Below are 21,441 nucleotides of genomic sequence, written 5' to 3' on the forward strand. Positions count from 1 at the left end.
TAAGCCTAAAAAACATTTTTAGTCCTCAACTTCTTTACACACAAAATATTTTGTCGTTTTCCCAGCACAATATTTTGGAGTAGCCTGTTGGATGAATCTCATGCTTTCTGTGGGCCATCTTGATTGACATGAAAGGGGGATACCTAGTCAGTTGTACAACTGAAGGCCTTCAGCTGAAATGTGTCTTCTGCATTTAACCCAAACCTTCTGAATCAGAGAGGTGTGGGGGGCTGCCTTAATCAACATCCACAGCACCTAGGGAACATTGGGTTAATTGCCTTTCTCAGTGGCAGAACAACAGTTTTTTTTTACCTTGTCAGCTCAGGGATTTGATCCAGCAAACTTTTGGGTACTGGCCCAACACTCTAACCACTAGGCTATGATCACTCATCCCACAATGGACATTTTGTTGAAAACCTTGGTATTGTGGTCTCTGGATCACACTGTATAATCGACACAACCTGATTCCTTTAATGGCTATCAGCATGATCCCTACATTTCCATCACTCCATCTCTTAAAGATCCATATGTGTATTTGTTGGTCAGACAGACCGTACAGGCGCTCTGTGGTAAATTTATTTGCGTAGGTACAGCAGACACATTTGGATTTTAAGGTGAGAGTTAAGAGCTCCTGAGTGGCACAGCGGTCTAAGGCACTGCATCTCAGTACTAGAGATGTCACTACAGACCCTGGTTCGATTCCAGGATTTATCACAACCAGCTGTGATTGGGCGGTGCACAATTGGCCTACTGTTGTCTGGGTTTGGCTGGTGTAGATTGTCATGGTAAATAAGAACTTGTTCTTAACAGACTTGCCTAGTTAAATAAAAACTAAATGTCACAGGCCCCTTTCACCTCACAATGAGTGAAGCTTGGGTGTCTTAGGTTAAGTGTTTCTTACTAAAACATGTTTACCTTGAATTCCATAGGTCTTAAGCAGATTTTGTTTTCAGTGTTTTAATGCATTCCAGCTGTGGCTTCTTACCACCACAGGCAAGACGTCTCCAACATCTGACCCTCTCGTCACACCAAGCTTATAATATCTGGTCTACAATATCTCCATTCCTAGTTAATTTCGTGGAAAAGTGATCCTTGGAGTACAAGCTGAAATCAGCATCTCCCAGAAATGTGAAGCAATCTCACATAACCTAAACATCCTGTCTCAGCTGACAGTTACGTGGCTGCATATTTCAATGAAAAGCTACAGCAACCTGTGGAGTTCATAATATACTGTTAACATCTTTCAGCTTTTCATGGCAGAAAATCACTGTCATATAGTACCAGTCAAAAGTTTGGACAAACCTACTCATTCAAAGATTTTTCTTTATTTTTTACTATTTTCTACATTGTAGAATAATAGTGAAGACATCAAAACTATGAAATAACACATATGGAATCATATAGTAACCAAAAAAAGTGTATTTTAGATTCTTCAAAGTAGCCACCGTTGCCATGATGACAGCTTTGCACACGCTTGGCATTCTCTCAACCAGCTTCATGAGGAATGCTTTTCCAACAGTCTTGAAGGAGTTTCCACATATGCTGATCACTTGTTGGCTGCTTTTCCTTCACTCTGCAGTCCAACTCATCCCAAACCATCTCAATTGGGTTGAGGTTGGTTGATTGTGAGGGCCAGGTCATCTGATACAGCACTCCATCACTCTCCTTCTTGGTCAAATAGCACTTACACAGACTGGAGGTGTGTTGGGTCATTGTCCTGTTGAAAAACAAATTATAGTCCCACTAAGCGCAAACCACATGGGTATTGCTTCAGAATACTGTGGTAACCATGCTGGTTAAGTGTGCCTTCTAAATAAATCACTGACAGTGTCACCAGCAAACCACCCCACACCATCACACTTCCTCCATGTTTCATGGTGGGAACCACACGTGCAGAGATCATCCGTTCACCTACTCTGTGTCTCACAAAGACACGGAGGTTGGAACGAAAAATCTCTAATTTGTACTCATCAGACTAAAGGACAGATTTCTACCGGTCTAATGTCCATTGCTCGTGTTTCTTGGCCCAAGCAAATATCTTATTATTATTGGTGTCCTTTAGTAGTGGTTTCTTTGCAGCAATTCAACCATGAAGGCCTGATTCATGAAGTCTCCTCTGAACAGTTGATGTTGAGATGTGTCTGTTACTTGAACTCTGTGAAGCATTTATTTGGGCTGCAATTTATGAGGCTGCTTACTCTAATGAACGTATCCTCTGCAGCAGAGGTAACTCATACAGTGGGTGAGTAATTTGTCTGGATTTCCTGGCTCGGGCTCCCGAGTGGCGCAGTGGTCTTAGGCACTGCATCTCAGTGCAAGAGGCATCGCTTACAGTCCCTGGTTTGATTCCAGGCTGTATCACATCCGGCCATGATTGGGAGTCCCATAGGTCGGCGCACAATGGGCCAGCATCGTCCAGTGTAGGCCGTAATTGCTATTAAGAATTTCTTCTTAACTTACTTGCCTAGTTAAACAAATGAACTTTTAACAATGCACACCTGTTAATTGAAACGTATTCCAGGTGACTACGTCATGAAGCTGGTTGAGAGAATGCCAAGAGTGTGCAAAGCTGTCATCAAGGCGAAGGGTTGCTACAGTACCTTGACGAATCTCAAACATAAAATATATTTTGATTTGTTTAACACTTTTTTGATAACTACATGAGTCCAAATGTGTTATTTCATAGTTTTGATCTCTTCACTATTATTATACAATGTAGAAAATAGTAAAAATAAAGAAAAACCCTTGAATGAGTAGGTGTATCAAAACTTTTGACTGGTACTGTAGTTTATTGAAATGAACTGCCAGAGTTAATACTGGGGATAAGCGGACAAGTGCAATGGGTTGCAGGGCAAACTAGGAGGTAATAAAGTGAGTCCTGTTCTCACAGCTGTAAATACAGACCCCTTAGAGAGAAGCCTAGAGTAGTCCAGTCTGTTAACAGACCTCCCTTAATTAATCTCATTTCTTAAAAACTGCTTTTTAATGAACAGCTGCTGGGTTTTATTGTACGTGTGAGCAGTACTTAATGTGTGGATGGATTTAGGTGTTTGGTGACGAAGTCCGTGTGTGTGTGTGTGTGTGTGTGTGTGTGTGTGTGTGTGTGTGTGTGTGTGTGTGTGTGTGTGTGTGTGTGTGTGTGTGTGTGTGTGTGTGTGTGTGTGTGTGTGTGTGAACTTTACGATTATAACGAACGCAGTGAATGACGTCCATTGGTAAGTCCAGTTGAAAATGATGTGTTCCTTTTCGTCAGCAATGGCCCACATACCGCCTGAACTGCAGGGAACCATTGATAAAAGTCTCTAGGTCAGAAGGACTAGAAGTGGGCTGAACCAGGCAGAGATTACAGGTACTTTATCACAGGCAATGTGTTCCAGTGGAGAGATAGTAGTTATTGGGCAGAACTCTGACGGATGGCTTCTGTTATAACGAGAGAACAGACCTGGTATAAATCAGCTCTGCATGGGGCTGCCTGCCATGGCTCTCATGTCCCCGCATAATGAGAAAACATGAGCAATTCATCATGCAATGCTTCTGAATGAGAAGATACACAGGGTTAAGAGGCCTTTTCACTTAACCTCATCTATATAAGACAGGGGAATATTTGTTTAACTACATAGGTTTCTATGAATCATGTTTTGGATAAGAGGGAAGTGAGTCACACCTCCTGTCCTTTATGAATTGTAAACTTGGCGTATAAGCTTAGAACATGACCAGGAGACGAGAGTTTGATGCTTTGGTCAATTCATACACCAGTGAATGTCAGGGTTACGTCTACTGTATCTTGTTTTAGGGAGGACCCAGATACAGACAGTGTCGAAGTAACTAAATTGTATTACTAGAACAGGGGGCAGGCAAAACGACAGGTCAAAAGCAGGCAGAGGTCAGTAATCCAGATCAGATTCCAAAAGGTACAGAACGGCAGGCAGTCAGGGTCAGGGCAGGCAGAGGTCAATAATCTAGTGTGGTGGGGCAAGGTACAGGACGGCAGGCAGGGTCAGGGCAGGCAGAATGGTTAAAAAAAACTAGAACACAGGAACTATAGAAAAGACAGGCGCAAGGGGAAACCGCTGGTAAGCTTGACGAACAAAACAAACTGGCAACAGACAAATAGAGAACACAGGTATAAATACCCAGGGGATAATGAGGGGAGATGGGAGACACCTGGTGGGGGGTGGAGACAAGCACAATGACAGGTGAAACAGATCAGGGTGTGACATACTGTCTGTAAATTGTCAGCTTTTTCAGTAGAAATAATTGTTATTACCTAAGTCTGCTGTCTCCTGACATAGTTTAGTTCCCTCTCCCCAAAGTACCCTGTACAATATAATTTGACACTTATATGAGACAGTAATATGGGAAGCTTTACTTCACTCAGCCTCCAGACAGTGTAGCATACATATATCACTGCTTTTATTTTGCCTTGTGATTAATTTCACTCCAAGTCTGTGCAACGCTGTGAAAAGGAGAGGTAGTCTCACAAATCTAACCTAAGTGCTCAAATTCCCTGTGAATCGTCTCTTCGTCTTTTTAGTGAGAAAAGCTTTTATTTAATTTTACCAAGACAGACACGGTGTCTCAATTTGATAACACATGGACCTGAATTCTCCCCTGTGAGAACAAACCATCAGACAATTCCCCCTCTTGGTCTCTTCCCTCTGAAGCATTTACAGCAACAGTATCCATCTATCACTTTCCTTTTTATCTGTCATAAACACATATTTCTCTCTCTCTCTCTGTTTCTGTGGGTACTCACTCAGTTTGAGGCCCCACACTATGTTTGAGGGTTTACGTTCACTGTCACCTGGAATGGAAATGGAAACAGTGTCACTGTAATGGAAACAGTGTGACTCTACTCGTCATGTTTTTCGTTCATTTGGACAAATAGTGGGGGTGGGATGTTTGACCAGACTCATGTTTGACACAGCCAAACCACACTATGAGACAGCAGGGAATCTTCCCTGGGGAGGGGAACATTACAACCTTCACAATTGATGACAAGTTCATGTTTAGGTCACTTCTTAAAAGGAAAAGAAATTGAGGAGGGTGGTGCAATGAACAAGAACATGTGTTAACCTTTCCTCTAATAAACTACTGATCAAGATTGATCAATCTTCAAAATTCCTAGAATGTGATGTTTTGGAAGAAGTGATGTGCAGTGTGAAAAATCCTCAATTTGTCTCTGCAGGCATAGTATTCTATGGGGGGGGGGGGGGGGGGGTTGACTGGAGGATTCATAGTTGTTTTTGTGAAAAAAGTGTATCAGTGGCATAATATTATTATAAAAGCATAGCCTATCCTATACCCTACAGTAATCGAGCTCATACAACAAACCATATGACATGTGATTTCGCATATCCGTTTATCCACATCGACGGGACCGCAGTGGAGAAGGTGGAAAGCTTCAAGTTCCTTGGCGTAAAAACTGAAATGGTCCACCCGCACAGACAGTGTGGTGAAGAAGACACAACAGCGCCTCTTCAACCTCAGGAGACTGAAGAAAACTTTTACAGATGCACAATTGAGAGCATGCTGTTGGGATGAATCACCGCCTGCTATAGCAACTGCACCACCTGCAACCGCAGGGCTCTCCAGAGAGTGGTGCAGGCTGCCCAATGCAAATTAAATACCTGCCCTCCAGCACACGTACAATACCCGCTGTCACAGGAAGGCCAAAAAGATCATCAAGGACAACAACCTCCCAAGCCACTGCCTGTTCACCCAAGCCACTGCCTGCATGAAAGCTGGGACCGAGAGACTGAAAAACAGCTTCTATCTCAAGGCCATCAGACTGTTAAATAGCAATCACTAGCACATTCGAGGCTGCTGCCCTACGTACATAGACTTGAAATCACTGGCCACTTTAATATTTGGAACACTAGTCACTTTTATAATGTTTACATATTTTGCATTACTCATATCGTATGTACATACTGTATTCCATCCTATTCTACTGTATCTTAGTCTATGCTGCTACATTTGGGCAGACTTGATACAAAATATTGTCCAGTATTGAAACGGTTCGCTGGATCAATCTGAAACTTTGTACAGACACTGCTGCCATCTAGTTGCCAAAATCTAAATTGCGCCTAAACAGCAATAATTCATTATGGCCTTTCTCTTACATTTCAAAGATGATGAAAAATGAAAAAGAAAATCATGTTTTTTTGTTTGTATTATCTTTTACCAGATCTAATGTGTTATATTATCCTACATTAATTTTACATTTCCACAAACTTCAAAGTGTTTCCTTTCAACTGGTATCAAGAATATACATATCCTTGCTTCAGGTCCTGAGCTACAGGCAGTTAGATTTGGGTATGTCATTTTAGGCGAAAATTGAAAAAAAAAGTTTCTGATCCTTTAATCACTGGCTTGGATGCCATTCAAAGTTGATCCGGTCTGCATTAGGTTACACGCTGCATATTAAAGACCATCAAAGGAAACTTAAATTATAGCCTAACAGTATGCTTATACACATAATAATAGGCCACAGACTACATTGACTAGAACGGTGGTCACCAACCTTTTAGTTGAGATCACTTTAAGTCAAAACGCAAGCCGAGTACAATTCTCTTCTGGGCGTCAGAAAATCAAGTGTGCCTACCATATATTGTGTGATATCAATTAAATAATCAATAGCCTATAGGACCTAACTATAGTACATGAGCGGAGAAGCACAGTGAAAAGTCATATTTCCAATTAAATTAAATTCCCAAAATTATAGGCTATTTACATTGACTGAAATAAATATTGTTTTATGCATGTGTCTCATATATAATAAGAGAGGTCAGATTTTTATCCATGTAGGCTTTCCCTTTGTAAAGGCTTTCCTCCTCCTCTTCATCAGAAGAGGAGGAGCAGGGATCGAACCAAAATGCAGCTGAGTTTGTAGACATGATTTATTAACGGAAAAACACGAACTCGACTAATACACTAACAAAACAAATAAACGGTGTAGACAGATCTGAATGATGGACTCACATAACACACGAGAACGCACAAACAGGGAAAAAAGCCTACACATAAATGACACTGAACAAACAAACCGAAACCAGTCCCGTGTGGCGTAACGACATACACAAACACAGGAGACAATCACCCACAACGAACACTGTGAAAACACCTACCTAAATATGACTCTTAATTAGAGGAACGCCAAACACCTGCCTCTAATTAAGAGCCATACCGGGCAACCCATAAACCAACATAGAAACAGAAAACATAGAATGCCCACCCAAACTCACGTCCTGACCAACTAACACATATAACAAACTAACAGAAATAGGTCAGGAACGTGACACCCTTTATTATAACGTTGAGTCCTTTATATTTTAAAACTCGAGTCTCAAGCTAGGCTATATGATACACTGGTATTAGGTCAGTTGTTGTAGCCTATTTCTTGCAAGGCACATTGGACCATAAATTGAAATGACTTGTTTAGTTATGTCATGTCATGTTATGTCATGTCTCAGCGGAGGGAGGGAAAGAGTCTGAGAAAGTGGAGAAACGTGTTTCATAAGTTCTAAAAGTTTTGACTAAAAACAGCATTGTAGTAACTGATCGCTGTCTCTGAATGTACTGAAACTGTCTTTAAGACCCTCCGTTAGATCAATGCAATCAGTGATTGATATAGAGGGGGACTGGAGGCCCATGGTGAATTCACTGATATCAAATAACTTGCAAAATGCTCCAACATCCTCTTTTATACACTGTCTCTTAACATTTTTTTAACTGAGGTTTGTTTGTCCATTTTAATTGTTTTTGCTAGTCAAATTGTTTAGTGAGTCTTAGCTAGCGAGCTAACGGTGAGTAGCTTACGCAGTGTAGTCTAGCCTACACAGTGAAAGCAACTGTTTACTGCACATGGTATCAGTGTGAAGTGACACATGCCAGAACACCCCATTATTTAGAAATTGTTAAGCTGATTTTTTTTATATATATTTTTCCCCGGTAAATAATCAAGCATAATTCAAATTCATCACATCACCTAAATGAAATGGATTTTATGAACAGCACTAGATTTGATGAAAGATGACCTTGAGTTTCCTGAAAGGCATCTGCCAAATCAAATGTATTATTATTGTCAACATACAGTATATCCCTTTTGTTTTCCCACCCCCTCCCTACTGATTGCTATGAATTCTATCTGATGGTGTATGTATGCTTAGGCCAGTGCCCAGTACTCATTTTACGAGCTGGTACCGTTTATATTTAGGTGCAGGAACTCCTCAATACTTTTGAGCTGTTCTATAGGAGGTGCAGGAAATCAAGCCGAAGAACATTTTAGGTGCCGTTACTCAGTTCCAATGAGCTCCTGCCCAAGTCAAGTACTGTGTTTAGGTAAAAAGACAAATATAATGTCCCGTTTGTCAAACTGAAAAGTAGAGCATGAAAACTGAAATAATAATAATAATTTGCTCAACCTGATTGGGTGCCTATGCCCCTGCAGCGTATAGGTCAGACACTTTGCTGGCTCTTTCCTACAGTTCCTTATGTGAAAGGGAAACTAGTTCATGTTTAGGGTTTTATTGACTGTATTATCCCACCACATACAATACTATAGACAGCAATTACTGGTGAAGGTGCTGTTTTTCATGTGGATCCAGACATTTGGTTGTTTACAGTCACTGTTAATGTTACTGCTTTGTTGGTAGTTAGCTACTCACTGTACGTACCTTCGCTACATTTGACAGAAATGTTATTAGTCAAGGGCCTCCCGGGTGGCGCAGTGGTCTAGGGCACTGCATCGCAGTGCTAGCTGCGCCACCAGAGTCTCTGGGTTCGCGCCCAGGCTCTGTCGCAGCCGGCTGCGACCGGGAGGTCCGTGGGGCGACGCATGATTGGGCTAGCGTCGTCTGGGTTAGGGAGGGTTTGGCCGGTAGGGATATCCTTGTCTCATCGCGCTCCAGCGACTCCTGTGGCGGGCCGGGCGCAGTGCGCGCTAACCAAGGGGGCCAGGTGCACGGTGTTTCCTCTGACACATTGGTGCGGCTGGCTTCCGGGTTGGAGGCGCGCTGTGTTAAAGAAGCAGTGCGGCTTGGTTGGGTTGTGCGTGGCTTCGACCTTCGTCTCTCCCGAGCCCGTACGGGAGTTGTAGCGATGAGACAAGATAGTAATTACTAGCGATTGGATACCACGAAAATTGGGGAGAAAAGGGGATAACATTTTTACAAAACAAGTAAAAAATTGTTTTATTTATTTATTAGTGTACAGTGCATTCGGGAAGTATTCAGGCCCCTTGACTTTTTCAACATTCTGTTACGTTACAGCCTTATTCTAGAATGGATTAAATCGTTTTTTCCCCCTCATCAATCTACACACAATATCCCATAATGACAAAGCAATAACAGTTTTCAGAGATTTATGCAAATGTATAAAAAAATATATTTAAAAAACATCACATTTACATAAGTATTCAGACCTTTATTCAGTACTGTGTTGAAGCACCTTTGGCAGCGATTAAAGCTTCAAGTCTTCTTGGGTATGACGCTACAAGCTTGGAACACCTGTATTTGTAGGATTTTCTCCCATTCTTCTCTGCCGATCCTCTCTAGCTCTGTCAGGTTGGATGGGGAGCATTAATGCCAAACTATTTTCAGGTCTCTCCAGAGATGTTTGATCGGGTACAAGTCCGGGCTCTGGCTGGGCCACTCTAGGACATTCAGAGACATGTTCCGAAGCCACTGCTGCGTTGTCTTGACCGTGTGCTTAGGGTTATTGTTCTGTTGGAAGGTGAACCTTCACCCCAGTCTAAGGTCCTGAGTGCTCTGGAGCAGCTTTTCATCAAGGATCTCTCTGTACTTTGTTTCGTTCCTCTTTCCCTGACTAGACTCCCAGTCCCTGCCGCTGAAAAACATCCCCACATCATGATGCAGCCACCACCATGCCTCACCGTAGAGATGGTACCAGGTTTCCTCCAGGCGTGATGCTTGGCATTCAGGCCAAATAATTCAAACTTGGTTTCATCAGACCAGGGAATCTTGTTTCTCATGGTCTGGGAGTATTTAGTCGCCTTTTGGCAAAGTCCAAGCAGGCTGTCAGGTGCACTCTACCGAAAAGGCCTGATTGGTGGAGTGCTGCAGAGATGGTTGTCCTTCCGGAAGGTTCTCCCATCTCCACAGAGGAACTCTGGAGCTCTGTCAGAGTGACCATTGGGTTCTTGGTCACCTCCCTGACCAAGACCCTTCTCCCCCGATTGCTCTGTTTGGTCTGGCAGCCATCTCTAGGAAGATTCTTGGTGGTTCCAAACTTCTCCCATTTAAGAATGATGGAGGCCACTGTGTTCTTGGGGACCTTCAATGCTGCAGACATTTTTTGGTACCCTACCCCAGATCTGTGCATCGACACAATCCTGTCTCTGTGCTCTATGGACAATTCCTTCGATCTCATGGCTTGTTTTTTGCTCTGACATGCACTGTCAACTGTGGGATCTTATATAGATAGGTGTGTGCCTTTCCAAATCATGTCCAATCAATTGAATTTACCTCAGGTTGACTCCAATCAAGTTGTGTAAACATCTTAAGGATGATCAGTGGAAACGGGATTCACCTGAGCTCAATTTCGAGTCTCATAGCAAAAGGTCAGAATACTTATGTAAATAAGGTATTTCTGTTTTATATTTTTAACACATTTGCAAAAATGTCTAAAAAACTGTTTTCGCTTTGTCATTATTGGGTATTGTGTGTAGATTGATGAGGGAAATTTTTTATTTAATCTCTTTTAGAATAAGACTGTAACGTAACAAAATTTAGAAAAGGTAAAGGGGTACTTTTCAAAAGCACTGTATCTCTGTTTGGGGCTGCTCTAATTATGAGGTAATTTGTGCCAGGATTCAAAAGGCAGGGATTGCCTCTGTTTTACGAGTAGCAAATAATGTGTTCCAGAATTGTTAAATCATAGTTTTGGGGTATTAGAGGTTTCAAATCCCAACCCTGACAGGCATCTGCAAACACCTCATTCATGTCCCGACATGGACCGTAATTTGGGGCTAATCGCTATGTGAGGAATGCCACATGATTAACATGGAGCCGCATGGCACACACACATCCTCTTTACTGCTCTACACCCCATAAAAGACATATGGTTGCATGCACATTCACCATGCAACAGACGGGCCTAATGTGGTTCCTATTTGAAACATTGTGCTGACTAGTGCATGGGCTAATTAATACGTGACTTACATTAGTTTTACATGGGGGGATATGTATTATTAGTGACTAACTGAAAACATAGTTTGAAAATCAAAAGAGCTGACTCTGAATTTCTCCATTGGAATGACATTTTCCTTTTTTGTTCTTACCAATTTTGGTAAGAAAGCTGCTGAGATGTTCAAATGCAAAACTTCCATTTGGACTTAGAAAAGTATAATCTTTTCAGTGCCATTTTGTTATAAAGAAGTTATTTCAGATATGTCCTTATGTGCATGCATTTACTCTTCCACCTCCTCTCCTTCTGAGACTCTCTGCCCCTCAAATTCCATTAAAACTCATAACTTTAGCTCCAGGGGCTCTGGGAAAGGTAATGCATTTTCCTGCTTTTTCATAGCTCCAATGTACCTCATATTTACATATAGATTGAGTATTTCTCAGCGAGTCTACGTTTAAAGCAGATTCACTGTAGTCCATTTTATTGGACCATGGATTTATGTATATTTAACGAAAAGGTGATGTAGGGAGGGTACTTCTTTGATCATTGGTGTATACATGGTGTGTTGGACCGAATAATAATGCAGGGTCATGGATGTCTCAACTGCTGAAATCTGAGTGGTCGTCTGCTGAGTCTGATGTGGTCAATCTTGGATGTGTGCCACACTTACTTTCGTGTCCTTTTTGGAATAGCTGATTTGATTTTTTAAATCTTAATTCCAAGAGAGTGAATCATTTTTTTTGTTATCAGATTCTGCATTCTACACATATAGAACACGAAATTAAACACAAACTAACCACCCAGAAAGTTATCGGATAAAAATGCAAATATCAGGTTGTCCACCTCTGTCTAGAGCTCCTTGGAGATCATCTCTTGATCAGAGGAAATCATGAGTCCCACACAGTAAATTCATGTTTAAAGTGTTTTGCTTCATAATACACCTCCCTAATTACAAGTCCTAGCTGCTATCTCCTCCTATGTTGGCTGCCAAGGCAACTCCAGTGCTCTGATTTCACCGTCCAATTTCCCTAGATGTTTGATGTATGTGTTTCTGATGGAGATCATCCAAAGTAAACCCGGAGGGGGAAATAAACCACTGGCTCCATTATCCTGCTATAAAGAATGTTGATGACATAATGAGTCAGTCATCGTGTGTGTGTGTGTGTGTGTGTGTGTGTGTGTGTGTGTGCGTGCGTGCGTGCGTGCGTGCGTGCGTGCGTGCGTGCGTGTGCGTGTGTGTGTGTGAGCACGCGCAAGCGTGCAGCTAGTCAAAGCAGGATCCATTAGGTCAGTCATTCCGGCTCAGGTCATCTTCCATTCACACATTGGTAATGCAGCCACATTCTTTACTGGGGATGCTCTCTCCACCCTCCTTCCCTCCCACACCATCTCTCTCTGTCTTGGCTGAGTTGACCACTCAGACCTGTTCCCACTTCCACTCTTACTGATATTGGACTCTAAGGAGTCCACTTTGAAGTGGACAAGACATTCCAAAAAAAAAAGAAATGTGTGTAGACCACTACAATAAGAGTAGTTGCTGCTCTGAGCATTCCTTGTAGAAGCTGTGGAATCTCTGTCATTGTTTTGGTGCTGTATCAGGTAAGCGTGTGAGAATAATCTGAAATGGCCGTATGCGTTCTTTCTTTGCCAGTCGCCGTGGCTACAGGGTGACAATGGGCTGGTGAATAGATAAGCTGACAGGAGAAATGGTGGGGATGAGGCTGGAATGTTGAAAAATAATTAACAATAGAGGGAGGCCTGTGAGAAGATGTGCCAAAATAATGTAGTGCAAACAATGATGCATCCCTTTAGCACAAAATTATTTTACAGCCTAAAAAGCCATCCTTGCGATTGTATTGTCTCATTCAGAAACAGTTAGGTTTAAGCCTTGTTTTGTTAGACAAATTAGCAGATGAATCCAACATTTGTAGTACATATTTCATTAGGCCTAATTCTCAACTGAAAATGTTTTGTTGTTGTTGCAATTTTACCCCCTTTTTCTCCACAATTTCGGGAAATTACGATCTTATCTCATCGCTGCAACTCCCAACGGGAGAGGAGAAGGTCAAGTCATGTGTCCTCCGAAACATGACCCGCCAAACCGCACTTCTTATCACCCCCTTGCTTAACCCTGAAGCCAGCCACACCAGTGTGTCGGAGGAAACACCGTTCAACTGATGACCGAGGACAGCATGCAGGCGTCCGGCCCGCCACAAGGAGTCACTATAGCACGATTAGCCAAGTAAAGCCCCCCCTGCCAAACCCTCCCCTAACCTGGAAAATTGTGCACCGCCTTATGGGACTCCCGATCACGGCCGGTTGTGACACAGCCCAGGAACAAACCCGGGTCTGTAGTGATGCCTCTAGCACTGCGATGCAGTGCCTTAAACCGCTGTGCCACTCGGGAGGCCCCAAACTCTGAGTCTCTTCATCTCCTTTTGAGATACTTCTTGATTTAGGCCTGGAATCACCTCAATTAAATTGACAAATGTTCCCTCGAGGGCAGAGAGGCTTGTTCCCCCCAGTCCGGAGGATCTGGAAACCTTGGTGTGGTTGCAGAGCCAAGCCGTTCAGGTCCAGGCTTTGATTTTTCCACAGCCTCATCAGTCAGGTGGTTGTAAACATTAGTGAGCTCCAACCAAATTACCTTATATTCCAATTATTTCAATGGCCTTCCATGCCAGGTCACATCCTTTGGCTATTGTAGAGCTTGCTCTCTGCTATAAGGGTCAGATTCAGACTTAGGAAATCTATGCCTTTTTAATCGTTTCGATTTAAGCACTTCTCAGTATTTGGTATAAAGATTTTACCATATGCAGGTGTGCAACATACTCTGGGTGTGGCTCCCATATGCGCACTGAATCAATGTAATTCAACTGCCAAAGACCTGTAAAGAGGTCAACATTCACAAGGCCGCAGGACCAGACGGATTACCAGGACGTGTACTCCGAGCATGCACTGACCAACTGGCAAGTGCCTTCACTGACATTTTCAACCTCTCCCTGTCTGAGTCTGTAATACCACATGTTTCAAGCAGACCACCATAGTCCCTGTGCCCAAGAACACTAAGGTAACCTGCCTAAATGACTACCGACCCGTAGCAATCATGTCTGTAGCCATGAAGTGTTTGAAAGGCTGGTCATGGATCACATCAACACCATTATCCCAGAAACCCTAGACCCACTCCAATTTGGATACCTCCCCAACATATCCACAGATGATGTGATCTGTATTGCAATCCACACTGCCCTTTCACACCTGGACAAAAGGAACACCTATGTGAGAATGCTATTAATTGACTACAGCGCAGCATTCAACATCATAGTGCCCTCAAAGCTCATCACTAAGCTAAGGATCCTGGGACCTAACACCTCCCTCTGCAACTGGATCCTGGACTTCCTGATGGGCCGCTCCCAGGTGGTAAGGGTAGGTAACAACACATCCACTGATCCTCAACACGGGGGCCCCTCAGGGGTGCGTGCTCAGTCCATCCTGTACTCCCTGTTCACTCATGACTGCACGGCCAGGCACAACTGCAACACCATCATTAGGAAGGAGGTCAGAGACCTGACCATGTGATGCAAGGACAACAACCTCTCCCTCAACGTGATCAAGACAAAGGAGGTTATTGTGGACTACAGGAAAAGGAGGACCGAGCACGCCCCCATTCTCATCAACGGGGCTGTAGTGGAGCAGGTTGAGAGCTTCAAGTTCCTTGGCACCCACATCACCAACAAACTAACATAGTCCAAACACACCAAGACAGTCGTAAAGAGGGTACGACAAAACCTATTCCCCCTCAGGAGACTGAAAAGATTTGGCATGGGTCCTCAGATCCTCAAAAGGTTCTACAGCTGTGCCATCGAGAGCATCCTGACGGGTTGCATCACTGCCTGGTATGGCAACTGCTCGATCTCCGACTGCAAGGCACTACAGAGGGTAGTGCGTACGGCCCAGTACATCACCGGGGACCTGCCATCCAGGACCTCCTATTCCAGGCGGTGTCATAGGAAGGCCCGAAAAATTGTCAAAGTCTCCAGCCACCCTAGTCATGGACTGTTCTCTCTGCTACCGCACGGCAAACGGTACCGGAGCGCCAAGTCTAGGTCCAAGAGTCTTCTAAACAGCTTCTACCCCAAGCCATAAGTCTCCTGAACATCTAATCAAATGGCCAACCAGACTATTTGCATTGCCCCCCCCCCCTTCTATGCTGCTGCTATTCTCTGTTATTATCTATGCATAGTCACTTCTAGGCAGAGTTTCAAAGAAAAAGTCATATCTCAGACTGGCCAATAAAAATAAAAGATTAAGATGGGCAAAAGAACACAGACACTGGACAGAGGAACTCTGCCTAGAAGGCCAGCATCCCGGAGTTGCCTCTTCACTGTTGACATTGAGACTGGTGTTTACGGGTACTATTTAATTAAGCTGCCAGTTGAGGACTAGTGAGGCGTCTGTTTCTCAAACTAGACACTCTAATGTCCTCTTGCTCAGTTGTGTACTGGGGCCTCCCACTCCTCTTTCTATTCTGGTTAGAGCCAGTTTGCACTGTTCTGTGAAGGGAGTAGTACACAGCGTTGTACGAGACCTTCAATTTCTTGGCAATTTCTCTCATGGAATAGCCTTCATTTCACAGAACAAGAATAGACTGACGAGTTTCAGAGGAAAGGTCTTTGTTTCTAGCCATTTTGAGCCTGTAATCAAACCCACAAATGTTGATGCTCCAGATACTCAACTAGTCTAAAGAAGGCCAATTTTATTGCTTCTTTAATCAGCACACAGTTTTCAGCTGTGCTAACATAATTGCAAAAGGGTTTTCTAATGATCAATTAGGCTTTTAAAATAATAAACTTGGACTAGCTAACACAACGTGCCACTGCTGTTTCCAGCTACAATAGTCATTTTGTAACAATTCCAGTGGTGGAAATAAGAGTCAGGTGCAGAGAGCAGGAATCTCTTCAACGAGTGGAATTTATTTCCTTACAGTAATCACCTACAAACCGGTGACGCCACACTAAACACTGGGCGCGTAAAGAGAAATGTCCAAAGTAAATTGAATGACGAAAATCCACTAATACACACCACAAACACGAAAACAGAAAAACAAGCCCGCACAAAAGGGAGCGGGCAAACTGGGTTTAAATAACCCCTAATCTAAACACACAACAGGTGAAACAAATTAGACCAACTAAAAGGAAAACAGAAAAGGGGATCGGTGGCAGCTAGTAGACCGGAGACGACGACCGCCGAGCGCCGCCCGAACGGGAAGAGGCACCATCCTCGGCGGGACTCGTAACAGTACCCCCCCTACCGACGCGCGGCTCCCGCAGCGCGCCGACTCCGGCCTCGAGGACGACCCGGAGGGCGAGGAGCAGGGCGCTCCGGATGGAGGCGGTGAAAGTCCCTCAAAAGGGACGGATCCAAGATGTCCCCCACCGGTACCCAGCATCTCTCCTCCGGACCGTACCCCTCCCAGTCCACGAGGTACTGCAGGCCCCTCACCCGGCGTCTTGAGTCCAGAATGGCTCTTATCCTATACGCCGGGGACCCCTCGATGTCGAGAGGGGGAGGAGGGACCTCCGGTACCTCACCTTCCTGCAGGGGACCAGCTACCACCGGCCTGAGGAGAGACACATGAAACGAGGGGTTAATACGATAGTAAGAGGGTAGTTGTAACCTATAACACACCTCGTTTATCCTCCTCAGGACTTTAAATGGCCCCACACACTGCGGCCCCAGCTTCCGGCAGGGCAGGCGGAGGGGCAGGTTTCGGGCCGAGAGCCAGACCCTGTCCCCTGGTGCAAACACAGGGGCCTCACTGCGGTGGCGGTCAGCGCTCTTCTTCTGCCGTTCACTGGCCTGCTTGAGAGAGTCCTGGACCGCTCGTCAGGTCTCTCTAGAGCGCTGTACCCATTCCTCCACCGCAGGAGCTTCAGTCTGGCTCTGGTGCCACGGAGCCAGGACCGGCTGGTACCCCAGTACACACTCGAAGGGCGACATGTTCGTAGATGAGTGGCGGAGTGAGTTCTGGGCCAACTCCGCCCACGGGACGTACCTCGCCCATTCTCCTGGCCGGTCCTGGCAATACGACCTCAGAAACCTACCCACCTCCTGGTTCACTCTCTCCAACTGCCCATTACTTTCGGGGTGATACCCAGAGGTGAGGCTGACCGAGACCCCCAGACGCTCCATAAACGCCCTCCATACCCGGGACGTGAACTGGGGACCTCGATCAGATACGATATCCTCCGGCACCCCATAATGCCGGAAGACGTGGGTAAATAGAGCCTCCGCAGTCTGTAGGGCCGTAGGGAGACCAGGCAATGGGAGGAGACGACAGGACTTAGAGAACCGATCCACAAAGACCAAAATGGTAGTGTTCCCCTGAGATGGAGGAAGATCCGTCAAAAAATCTACCGAAAGATGAGACCATGGCCGTTGTGGAACCGGAAGGGGTTGTAACTTCCCCCTCGGTAGGTGCCTAGGAGCCTTACTCTGAGCGCACACCGAGCAGGAGGAGACATAGAGTCTCACGTCCTTAGCCAAGGTGGGCCACCAGTATTTCCCTCTAAGACCACGCACTGTCCTCTCCACCCCCGGATGACCCGAAGCAGGTATTGAGTGAGCCCACGAATCAATCGATCACGAACACCAAGCGGTACGTACCTACGGCCAGTCGGACACTGGGACGGCGCAGGTTCTACCCTCAACGCCCGCTCGATGTCCGCGTCCACCTCCCATACCACCGGAGCCACCAGACAAGAGGCGGGAAGGATGGGAGTCGGATCGATGGGCCGGTCATCCGTGTCATAGACGAGACAGCGCGTCGGCCTTTGTGTTGAGGGAACCTGGTCGGTAAGAGATCGTAAATCTAAAACGATTAAAGAACATGGCCCACCTCGCCTGACGCGGATTCAATCTCCTCGCCTCTCGGATATACTCCAGATTGCGATGGTCAGTCCACATGAGAAAAGGGTACTTAGCCCCCTCAAGCCAGTGTCTCCACACCTTCAGGGCTTTTACCATAGCTAGTAACTCCCTGTCCCCCACATCATAGTTCCGCTCCGCCGGACCCAACTTCTTAGAAAAGAAAGCACAGGGACGGAGCTTCGGTGGCGTGCCCGAGCGCTGTGATAGCACGGCTCCAACACCAGCCTCGGACGCATCCACCTCTACTATGAACGCTAATGAAGGGTCCGGATGCGCCAACACGGGAGCCTCAGTGAAACGTGCCTTCAACTGGTTAAAAGCTCCCTCAGCCTCGGCCGACCACTGTAGACGCACCGGCCCTCCCTTTAGCAGTGAGGTAATGGGTGCCGCCACTTGGCCAAAACCCCGGATAAACCTCCGGTAGTAATTGGCAAACCCTAAAAACCGCTGCACCTCCTTTACCGTGGTCGGAGTCGGCCAATTACGCACGGCGTTAACGCGATCACTCTCCATCACCACCCCTGAGGTGGAAATGCGATAACCCAGGAAGGAAACGGCTTGTTTGGAGAACACACATTTCTCAGCCTTGACGTATAGGTCATGCTCCAGCAGCCTCCCAAGGACCCTGCGCACCAGGGAAACATGCGCGGCGCGTGTAGCAGAATAGATCAGGATGTCATCAATATACACTACCACACCCTGCCCGTGCATGTCCCTGAGAATCTCATCTACAAAGGATTGGAAAACGGCTGGAGCATTCTTTAACCCATACGGCATGGCGAGGTACTCATAGTGGCCTGATGTGGTACTAAACGCTGTTTTCCACTCGTCTCCTTCCCGAATACGCACCAGATTATACGCGCTCCTAAGATCCAGTTTTGTGAAAAAACGTGCTCCGTGGAATGATTCCACCGCCGTAGCGATGAGAGGTAGCGGATAACTAAATCCCACTGTGATTGAATTTAGACCTCGATAATCAATGCACGGACGCAGACCTCCCTCCTTCTTTCTCACAAAAAAGAAACTCGAGGAGACGGGTGACATGGAGGGCCGAATGAACCCCTGTCTCAGAGCTTCCGTGACATATGTCTCCATAGCCAACGTCTCCTCCTGTGACAAGGGGTACACATGACTCCTGGGAAGTGCAGCGTTCATCTGGAGGTTTATCACGCAATCCCACCGTCGATGAGGTGGTAATTTAGTCGCTTTCTTTTTACTAAAAGCGATAGCCAAATCGGCATATTCTGGGGGAATGCGCACAGTGGAAACCTGGTCTGGACTCTCCACCGAGGTGGCACCGATGGAAACTCCCACACACCTACCTGAACACTCCTCTGACCACCCCTGAAGAGCTCCCTGTCTCCAGGAAATGAGGGGATTGTGAATGGCTAGCCAAGGAACCCCCAACACCACTGGAAACCCAGGTGAATCAATAAGGTAGAAACTAATCCGCTCCCTATGATCCCCCTGTGTTACCATGTCCAGCGGAATCGTGGCCTCCCTGATCAGCCCTGACCCTAGCGGTCGGCTATCTAAGGAGTGCACAGGGAAAGGAGGGTCTATCTGCACCAACGGAATACCCAACTTACGGGCTAGACCGCGATCCATAAAGCTCCCAGCTGCGCCTGAGTCTACGAGCGCCTTATGCTGGAGAGAAGGGAAAAACCCAGGGAAAAAAATAACCAAAAACATGTGACCGACAGGAAGCTCTGGGTGAGTCTTGTGCCTACTCACCTGGGGTGATCGAGGAGTATTCCGCCTGCCATCTCCACTCCCAGAGGCGCTCCTCCAACACCGGTCAGAAGTGTGTCCTCTCTTGCCACAATAGGTGCAAGAAAAGCCACCTCCTCTGGCCCCCCTAGATGCAGCCCCTCCCAACTCCATCGGGGTTGAAGCGGGAGGACTGGGAGGTGGAACTGACAGGACCCCCTCTGAACGCCCGCGGGCAGCTAGCAGGTTGTCCAGTCGTATAGACATGTCAATTAACTCATCGAGAGAGAGTGTAGTGTCTCGACAAGCTAGCTCCCGACGGACGTCCTCCCGAAGGCTACATCGATAATGGTCCATCAGGGCCCTGTCATTCCACCCCGCGCCAGCAGCCAAGGTCCGGAACTCCAAAGCGAAGTCTTGCGCACTCCTCGTCTCCTGTCTGAGGTGGAACAGTCGCTCACCCACCGCTCGGCCCTCCTGAGGGTGGTCAAATACGGCCCGAAAGCGGCGAGTGAACTCTGGGTAGTTGTCTCGAACTGAGTCTGGGCCGTTCCAGACCGCATTAGCCCATTCCAGGGCTCTACCCGTCAGACAGGAGATGAGGAGGCTAACACTCTCCTCTCCAGAGGGAGTCGGACGAACAGTGGCCAAGTAGAGCTCAAACTGGAGCAAAAACCCCTGGCACCCAGCCACCGCTCCATCGTACTCCCTTGGGAGCGCAAGACGCAATGCGCCCGAACCTGATGCTGACGTTGATGGAGAAGGTTGCGCCGTCTGGGAAGGAGCTGGGGTAGTAGTCTGGATACCACTCCTCTCCCATCGTTCCATCCTCTCCATCATCATGTCCTTTGCCGTCCCTATCCGATGGAGAACGGCGTTGTGATGATGGACACGCTCCTCCAACGATGGGAGAGGGGTGGTTGCTGCTTCTGCTGACTCCATTATTTGGTGCGGGCTTCTGTAACAATTCCAGTGGTGGAAATAAGAGTCAGGTGCAGAGAGCAGGAATCTCTTCAACGAGTGGAATTTATTTCCTTACAGCAATCACCTACAAACCGGTGACGCCACACTAAACACTGGGCGCGTAAAGAGAAATGTCCAAAGTAAATTGAATGACGAAAATCCACTAATACACACCACAAACACGAAAACCGAAAAACAAGCCCGCACAAAAGGGAGCGGGCAAACTGGGTTTAAATAACCCCTAATCTAAACACACAACAGGTGAAACAAATTAGACCAACTAAAAGGAAAACAGAAAAGGGGATCGGTGGCAGCTAGTAGACCGGAGACGACGACCGCCGAGCGCCGCCTGAACGGGAAGAGGCACCATCCTCGGCGGGACTCCTAACACATTTACAACATTAACATTGTCTACACTGATTTTCTGATCAATATGATGCTATTTTATTGGACTAAAAAGGACATTTCTAAGTGACCCAAATTTTTGAACAATCGTGTATATAATAAAGCATTGCATGCATATCATCCCATTTTTGTAGTGGCATACAACAGTAGAGTAGAGGCACTTACAGAAGTTGCACACATGGGGAACATTTTTAGTAGCCGAGGGTCTGGGATAATGTTGGCCTTTTAAAAATGCATTTCATGCAATTCTACATCATTTTACTGGATACTTTGGCAGAATCTTTT

Source organism: Salvelinus fontinalis, chromosome 18 (assembly GCF_029448725.1).
Source record: "Salvelinus fontinalis isolate EN_2023a chromosome 18, ASM2944872v1, whole genome shotgun sequence".
Classification (NCBI taxonomy): domain Eukaryota; kingdom Metazoa; phylum Chordata; class Actinopteri; order Salmoniformes; family Salmonidae; genus Salvelinus; species Salvelinus fontinalis.